We start from the raw sequence: 8,888 nt of genomic DNA on the forward strand, positions 1-8,888 counted from the left end.
CCCTTTTTCTTGAAAAACTTTGTGTGTGTAAAATATACAAATGTACACAATTTTTTTTATTTTTCTTTCATAAAATTTTGTAAAAAAAAATCGAGCTATTCATTTTAGCTATAAACATATGTATGTTTTTGTTTATTTGTAAAAAAAAAAAGCGAGAAGCGTAAAATGTCCAAATTTCTCCAAGTAAATACCTTAGGGGTCAACATAAAAAAAGTCACTTTGAAAGAGTTTCTAATGTTTTGGCACTGCACAACATCTGTTCTGGCAGTACAGCTCCAAAGAACCAGACTGTAGATAAATTGCATATTTAGTGTCCATTTTCACAGTACATACATACAGTAGTAGTTTTAGAAATGTGTTGTTTTTAAATCATGTGTAACAGAAAAAATATAAGAAAGGAAAAATATTATTTTTTTCCTTAATTTTCACAGTTTTTCCTTTTTAAAAATATTATATCTCTTATCCAATTGCACAAAAGAAAGGTCTAAGGTGTCCTGGTAACGATATCAAATACATGAAGAAATTTGATAGTTATTTGCAGTTAGGGTTGGTCAATTGCTAAAACTGAAAAATTGGCTGGGTTAGAAAGAGTAGTAAACACTGTGGTAATAAGGAGTACTTTCACACTACCGGTAGGACGGATCCGACAGGCTGTTCACCCTGTCGGATACGTCCTGTCGCTATTTCGCTCCGTCCCCATTGACTATATCACACAACTACATTGATGGAAAAATCTCAAAAGTTATGGGTCTTCAATTTGGTGATGCAAAAAAAAAGTTTAATAAAAAGTCATTTTATGATATAAACGTGGTAGAACATGAATAAAACAATATCAATTTGGTATCACCATAACCATATAAATCCACAGAATAAAATTACCTTATCAAATATACCAAATTGAGAACCTCATAAAAAAATAAAAATAAAAAAACACTGGCAAAATTTCAAAAATAGCCCAATAAAATGCGATTAAATAGTCATATGTACCCAAAAATGATACCATTAAAAATTACAGCCCATAAGAAATCCCTCCTAAAATATATGGTACAAGCGGCGAAAGCGGTGATTCCCAGGCATTGGAAATCCACCTCTCCTCCCTCACCCGAGGAATGGTTTGATGAAATCGCCCTGTATCAGAGACTGGAGGACCTCATCAGTATTACGCCTGCAGACATCTCACGATATGTGAAAACGTGGAGCCCCTGGGAAGCCTTTCGCTCCTCAAAGTCATTTAGGGATGCACATGTCTAATCTCTTCAAGGGAAACTGCAACCTCTTTCCCATTTCCCCCCTTCCCTCCCCCCTGCCCCTTATTTGTATGTCTCCTCTAGTAACATTTATGTCCACTTGGGCATTTAACCCCATATTGTTTCATGGTTCATATTGTTTGATACCGGGTTATTTATACCCTTTACAGTTATATAAACACCATACTTGAAATGTTCATGTCACATGACTCTGTAACGACTTTACTGTGTTATATTGGAAAATCTCAATAAAACCTAAATAAGAAAATAAAAATTACAGCCCATCCCGCAATAATTGAGCCCCCCACACAGCTCAGTCAACAATAAAATAAAAACGTTATGGCCCTTAAAATCTATTTCAGCAAATTCTGTGTTAGAAAATGCAGAAGCCTATCCTTTTCTTTTGAATTCTGCCTGCTTCCCATACAGCAGTTTACGACCATATATGGGGTGTTGCCGTATTCAGGAGAAAATGGGTAACACCTTGTGAGGTGCATTTTCTCCTGTTATCCCTTGTTGAAGTGAAAAATTTGGGCTTAAGTGACTTTTTTTGTAAAAAATATAATTTTTTATTTTCACAGCCAAGTGTTTCTAAATATTATGAAACTCCTCTGAGGTAAAAGTGGTCATTGCACACATCACTAAATTCTTTGAGGGGTGTAGTTTTGGGGGGTTTCTACTGTAGGGGTGCCTTAGTGTGCCTTTAAATTTGACACAACACCTAAAAGCCATTCCAGCAAAATCTGCCCCCCAAAAACCATATGTTGCTCCTTTTCTTCTGAACCCTGCCATGTGCCAATACAGCTGTTTGCGAATATAATTGGGGTGTTTCTGTAAACTGCAGAATCGGGGTAATAAATATTGAGGTTTGTTTTGCTGCTAACCCTTGCTATGTTATAGGAAAAATTGAATTCAAATTAAAAATCTGTACAAAAACTGAAGCTTGTAAATTTCACCTCCATTTTCCTTTAGTTCTTGTGGAACACCTAAAGCGTTAACATAGTTTGTATAACCAGTTTTAAGTAATTTGAGGGGTGTAGTTTCTAAAATGGGGTAATTTATGGGTGATTTCCATTATGTAAGGACCTCAAAGTGACTTCAGAACTGAATTGGTCCTTAAAAGGGCGGTTTAGAAATTTTTATAGAAAATTAGAAAAATTGCTTCTTAAATTCTAAGCCTTCTAACGTCGTAAAAAAAAATTAAATTTGATTTTCAAAATGATGCCAACATAAAGTAGACATATAGGGACTCTTAAGTAAAAACGATTTAATGAGGTATCACTATCTTCCTTTAATGCGTAGACATTCAAATTTAGATTTTGTTTTCCTAATTTTCAGTAAATTTGGGATTTTTTATAATATAAAGGTAAAACTTATCGACCCAAATTTACCCCTAACATCAAATACGATATGTCACGAGAAAACATTCTCAAAATGGCTCGGATAAATAAAAGCATTCCAAAGTTATTAACACATAAAGTGACACATGTCAGATTTGCAAAATTAAGCCTGGTCACGAAGGTGAAAAATGGCTTGGTCTTGAAAGGGTTAATTATTTGCAATGACAGATCCAGATCCAGGTGCTGGTTTAAAAAATTTAGAAAATGGTTGGTGACACAGCCCCTTTAATAGGACGTTGACCATTATGTACCACTGCTCAGTATGTGAATGGTCAGATAGGATAGGTAAGAAAGCAAAAGCAGAGGAATAACAATAGGCCAGGACGATTGGTGCATTTGCTGTTGCACAGGAGCACTGATTAGGCTTTGTAATAAACAGCAGACCCCCCTCTTTATGTCCTTTTTACTTGTGTGAGAACTCTGGTGTCTGCTCGATACCTCTTAAGGTATTTGATGAGAGACTCAAGAAGTGACAGGCTAACACTTCACTTCCATCCAATTAACAGATCAAAGCCAGCGTTCAGCGTTCAGCGAGGCCGGACGATTGAATTCAAGCACAGAACAAGTCCAGTGGTTTCATGCCCCCTTTTCATTCCCGAAACGTGGATTTCAAAAAAATCTTAACAAGATGTTTGGGGTTAAGGTTCAACTTCCTTCAGAGAGAGGAGAGAGCACTTCAAACCTGGCTAACAAAGGCAACCGTATACAATGCAAGACAAGCTTACATCAAGGGGGATAATCCGAATTGTATATTAGGGTTCATTATTTTCTTATAGATTGCAAAAGCCTCTTCATCTTGTGAGATCATAGAAATTAGACGTGTGATAGGCACAAGGCAAGTACAATGCGGCTTTAACCCGTTCAGAACTATGCCATTTTGGGGTTTTGATTTTTCATCCCGCCATGTTACCCATGCACAAAGTGGAGTTCACTTTTCATACATGAAGGAGAGTGGGCATCCGAATAAGAAATATACAAACCTTTATAGAGTGTTCATTAAAAATCCAGCAGGAAAATAAAGGAATTACCCTCCTACGCATTTCAGGCCATTATGCCTCTTAATCAGACTATAAAGGCCTGAAACGCATGTGAGTTGGCCTCCTGTATTTATCTGCTGGATTTTTTCTGAAAATTGGATAAAGCTTTGGATGTTTTTGTGTTTAGATGCTGGATCTCCTTCAAGTCTCACAACTTTTTAGTTCTAGTCTACGTTGCTGACGTAAACCAAGTTTATGTATTTATAGTGTATGTTGTGATGGTTATGGGAATACCAAATATGTGGTGATTATATTACTCTATATAGCTTCTATTTAATAGCCTATATTTTATTTAAACCCCATATTTGTATAGTTTGTTGTTTTTTGTTTGACATTTCAGTATTTTTAAGTTGTTTTTTTTTTAGGTCATATACCGCCCCTGGCTGGGACCACAGTCTCAAAGATTACCATTAGTAACACACTCCGCCGTCATGGATTAAAATCATCAGCACATGTCCAGGCCCGTTTGAAGTTCGCCAATGACCATCTGGAGAATCCAGTGGATGCATGGGAGAAGGTCATGTGGGCAGTTGAGACCAAAATAGAACTTTTTGGTATCAACTCCACTCGCTGTCTTTGGAGGAAGAAGAAGGATGAATACAACCCAAAGAACACGTCCCAACTGTGAAGCATGCGGGTGGAAACATCATACTTCAGGGGTGCTTTTCTGCAAACGGTACAGGACAACTGCAACATATTGAAGGGAGGATGGATGGGGCCATGTATAGCAAGAATTTAGCCAACAACCTCCTTCTCTCAGTAAGAGCATTGAAGATTAGTTGTGGCTGGATCTTCCAGCATGACAATGACCCGAAACACACAGCCAGGGCAACTAAGGAGTTGGCTCCGTAAGGAGCATTTTCAAGGTCCTTGAGTGGCCTAGCCAGTCTCTAGACCTGAACCCAAGCGAAAATCTTTGGAGGGAGCTGAAACTTAATGTAACCCAACGACAGCCCCCAAACCTGAAACATCCGGAGGAGATCTGTATGGAAGAGTGGGCCAAAATCCCTGCTGCATTATGTGCAAACTTTGTCAAGAACTACAGGAAATGTCTAACCTTTGTAATTGCAAACAAAGGTTTCTGTACCAAATACTAAGTTCTGTTTTGTATAAAAGACTTATTTCATGCAATAAAATGCAAATTAATTACAATGTGATTTTCAGGATTTTTTTTTAGATTCACTCTCTCGCAGTTGAAGTGTACCTAGGATAAAAATTACAGACCTCTCCATTCTTTGTACAGTAGGTGGGAAAACTTGCAAACATGCCAGTTTATCAAATACCTATTTTCCAAACAGATAAGACTTTAAGTCCTACACACATCAAGACGTAACTGTACATTGTGGTGCAGTGTAAGTGTATGGAGTGGGCTCACATGCTGAGCTTGCTTCATACAAGGTGGCTGTGGCTGTGTAATACCGCTGGCACCTGGCTGCAATGACTAGGATTGGAGAAAACACAGATCCCGGTCCTTTATCCCCTCAGATGCTGTGGTCAATAGCAACCGCAGCATCTGAGGGGTAAGACAAAGGTCTTTTGATTGGAGGCCCTGTGGGGAAAAAACTGGGATCCAATTGATTGTCATGACAGCCTAGAGCCTTGTGAATGTTCCCAGACCTGTCGTGGCTAGCTGCCTGTAAAGCTATGCCCGAGGCATGGCTTCTTAAGCAGGCTATCAGTATTCCATAAACTGCAATGATGTTCTATTTCAGTTTATGGGACAAGCAATCTTAAGTCCCTAAGGGGACTAAAATTGCAATAAAAAAGTTTTCATAAAATGTAAAAAACAAAAAAAATTTGAATAACCCCATTTCCCAATTTTACTGAATCCAAAAATGTCTGAACTAATAAAAAGTAAGATATTTTCCTGCCGGATAAAATGCCGTAATGGGGAAAAAATGATCTATACTACAGCTTGCCTCACAAAAATTAAGCCCTCACAGCTCTGTAGGCTATGGTGATGCAAAGAAAAAAATGTTTTTTTCGAAAGTTATTTTTTTAAAGTAGTTAAATATAATAAAAACTATATAAATGTGGCATCACCATAATCAAACTGACCCACAGAATAAGGTTATCATGTAATTTTTAAAGCACAGTGAACATCATAAAAACAAAACTGAAAAAAATAAAAATAAATGCTGTTTTCCAATACAATCTATAGTAAAATAAACAGTGTATCTATAGCTCTTGGAAGGTGGGGAAGGAAAAGCCAAAATGAAAAAATAAAAATAGGTTGTGTCCTGCAAGAGTAAACTTTTTACTTACTATACTGTATACTGGTATACTCATGCATGGTAATTTATTGTGTCTGCATATACAAATAAGAGGAACAGGAACAAAGTAGGGCATATCACTGTTATTCTGTAACAGGCTTTGACACCAGAAAGTCCTGGATAAGTTTGAATCCATAATGATGCTAGCCCAGACCATTATTGTATGTTACCAGGGCTGCCAATCATATGTACAGGGTGGGTCCCCCTCTTTGTTCAATAGTTCATCTTTCATTGTGGCACTAAAGGAGTTAAAAGATTAAAATCAGACACCATGCAGTACATGACAACCTCTAACAAAGCTAGAACCAGCCCTGTACATCACATGGATCCAGAGATCTCCCCATTCATTGGGCCATTTGCTCTGCAGATTTTCTACAAGCTGGCAGCTCAGGGTGTGTGTCCTTTCTTCTGCAGCTCACTCCCTATCCCAGCTCAGGGGCATGTCTTTTCTGCTGCAGCTCTCTTCTTATCACAACTCAGGGGTGTCTCCTTTCTGCTGCAGCTCTCTCCCTATTGCAGATTACAGGGCAGGTCCTTTCCCTCTGCTTCTTACAGTAGATATGGCTGGTGGCAGTTGAAGGACGGAACCGTTCATGTGCGACCACCTCAGGGAGGTGGACAGAGAAATAAGAAAAAGAACAAACTGAGTGCCTACATTTTTAATTATATGCTATTTCAAAAGTATTCAGATCTGTATGTATTTCACAAATTTTTTGTAGGTCAACCCCTGTTGGGATCAGACTTTTTTCCAAACCTACAGGCACAGTAGATGAAGGTGCCTTAAAGGGGTTATCCCACTAAGAACACTTTTCCCTTTGTTACCTTTTAACTAACTGTTTTTGTTCCATCTTTTCGTGTGATGATGTTATACTATGTGTGTAAGAGGATTGTTTAGTGATTGTTGCTAAAAACACGCCAGCCAGCATTGCAAATGTTATGTTCATGCCTGTCAGTATATGTCTCCGGACTAAAATGTGCCAAGTACCGTAATTGCAGCCACGTATGATACGCTATGTGATTATGTAGTATAACATGTAATGTGCCTTTAAGCTCAAGTGCAATTCAAGTAAGCTAATGTGCTCTAATGGGGGCGAAAAGCCCTGTATGTAGTGATGACAGAAAGCATAACTTTCATTGTAAAATGTTATTTTATATACATATATTTATATACAGTACAGACCAAAAGTTTGGACACACCTTCTCATTCAAAGAGTTTTCTTTATTTTCATAACTATGAAAATTGTAGATTCACACTGAAGGCATCAAAACTATGAATTAACACATGTGGAATTATATACATAACAAAAAAGCGTGAAACAACTGAAAATATGTCATATTCTAGGTTCTTCAAAGTAGCCACCTTTTGCTTTGATTACTGCTTTGCACACTCTTGGCATTCTCTTGATGAGCTTCAAGAGGTAGTCACCTGAAATGGTTTTCACTTCACAGGTGTGCCCTGTCAGGTTTAATAAGTGGGATTTCTTGCCTTATAAATGGCGTTGGGATCATCAGTTGCGTTGTGGAGAAGTCAGGTGGATACACAGCTGATAGTCCTACTGAATTTGTATTATGGCAAGAAAAAAGCAGCTAAGTAAAGAAAAACGAGTGGCCATCATTACTTTAAGAAATGAAGGTCAGTCAGTCCGAAAAATTGGGAAAACTTTGAAAGTGTCCCCAAGTGCAGTCACAAAAACCATCAAGCGCTACAAAGAAACTGGCTCACATGCGGACCGCCCCAGGAAAGGAAGACCAAGAGTCACCTCTGCTGCGGAGGATAAGTTCATCCGAGTCACCAGCCTCAGAAATCGCAGGTTAACAGCAGCTCAGATTAGAGACCAGGTCAATGCCACACAGAGTTCTAGCAGCAGACACATCTCTTGAACAACTGTTAAGAGGAGACTGTGTGAATCAGGCCTTCATGGTAGAAGATCTGCTAGGAAACCACTGCTAAGGACAGGCAACAAGCAGAAGAGACTTGTTTGGGCTAAAGAACACAATGAATGGACATTAGACCAGTGGAAATCTGTGCTTTGGTCTGATGAGTCCAAATTTGAGATCTTTGGTTCCAACCACCGTGTCTTTGTGCGACGCAGAAAAGGTGAACGGATGGACTCTACATGCCTGGTTCCCACCGTGAAGCATGGAGGAGGAGGTGTGATGGTGTGGGGGTGCTTTGACACTGTTGGGGATTTATTCAAAATTGAAGGCATACTGAACCAGCATGGCTGCCACAGCATCTTGCAGCGACATGCTATTCCATCCGGTTTGCGTTTAGTTGGACCATCATTTATTTTTCAACAGGACAATGACCCCAAACACACCTCCAGGCTGTGTAAGGGCTATTTGACCATGAAGGAGAGTGATGGGGTGCTGGGCCAGATGACCTGGCCTCCACAGTCACCGGACCTGAACCCAATCAAGATGGTTTGGGGTGAGCTGGACCGCAGAGTGAAGGCAAAAGGGCCAACAAGTGCTAAGCATCTCTGGGAACTCCTTCAAGACTGTTGGAAGACCATTTCAGGTGACTACCTCTTGAAGCTCATCAAGAGTATGCCAAGAGTGTGCAAAGCAGTAATCAAAGCAAAAGGTGGCTACTTTGAAGAACCTAGAATATGACATATTTTCAGTTGTTTCAAACTTTTTTGTTATGTATATAATTCCTCATTTGTTAATTCATAGTTTTGATGCCTTCAGTGTGAATCTACAATTTTCATAGTCATGAAAATAAAGAAAACACTTTGAATGAGAAGGTGTGTCCAAACTTTTGGTCTGTACTGTATATATATATATATATATATATATATAGTGACACAGTGAGAGGTTTGGTCTGGGAAAACAGGTATTTTCCTCCCAGAATGTGCTGCTCGACTGATTTACAGCCAGATGAGGCCAAATACCGGACCGGATTTTAATTGCCTTAAATAGGCAGCT

The sequence above is a fragment of the Bufo gargarizans genome, chromosome 4, assembly GCF_014858855.1.
Source record: "Bufo gargarizans isolate SCDJY-AF-19 chromosome 4, ASM1485885v1, whole genome shotgun sequence".
In the NCBI taxonomy this organism is placed as follows: domain Eukaryota; kingdom Metazoa; phylum Chordata; class Amphibia; order Anura; family Bufonidae; genus Bufo; species Bufo gargarizans.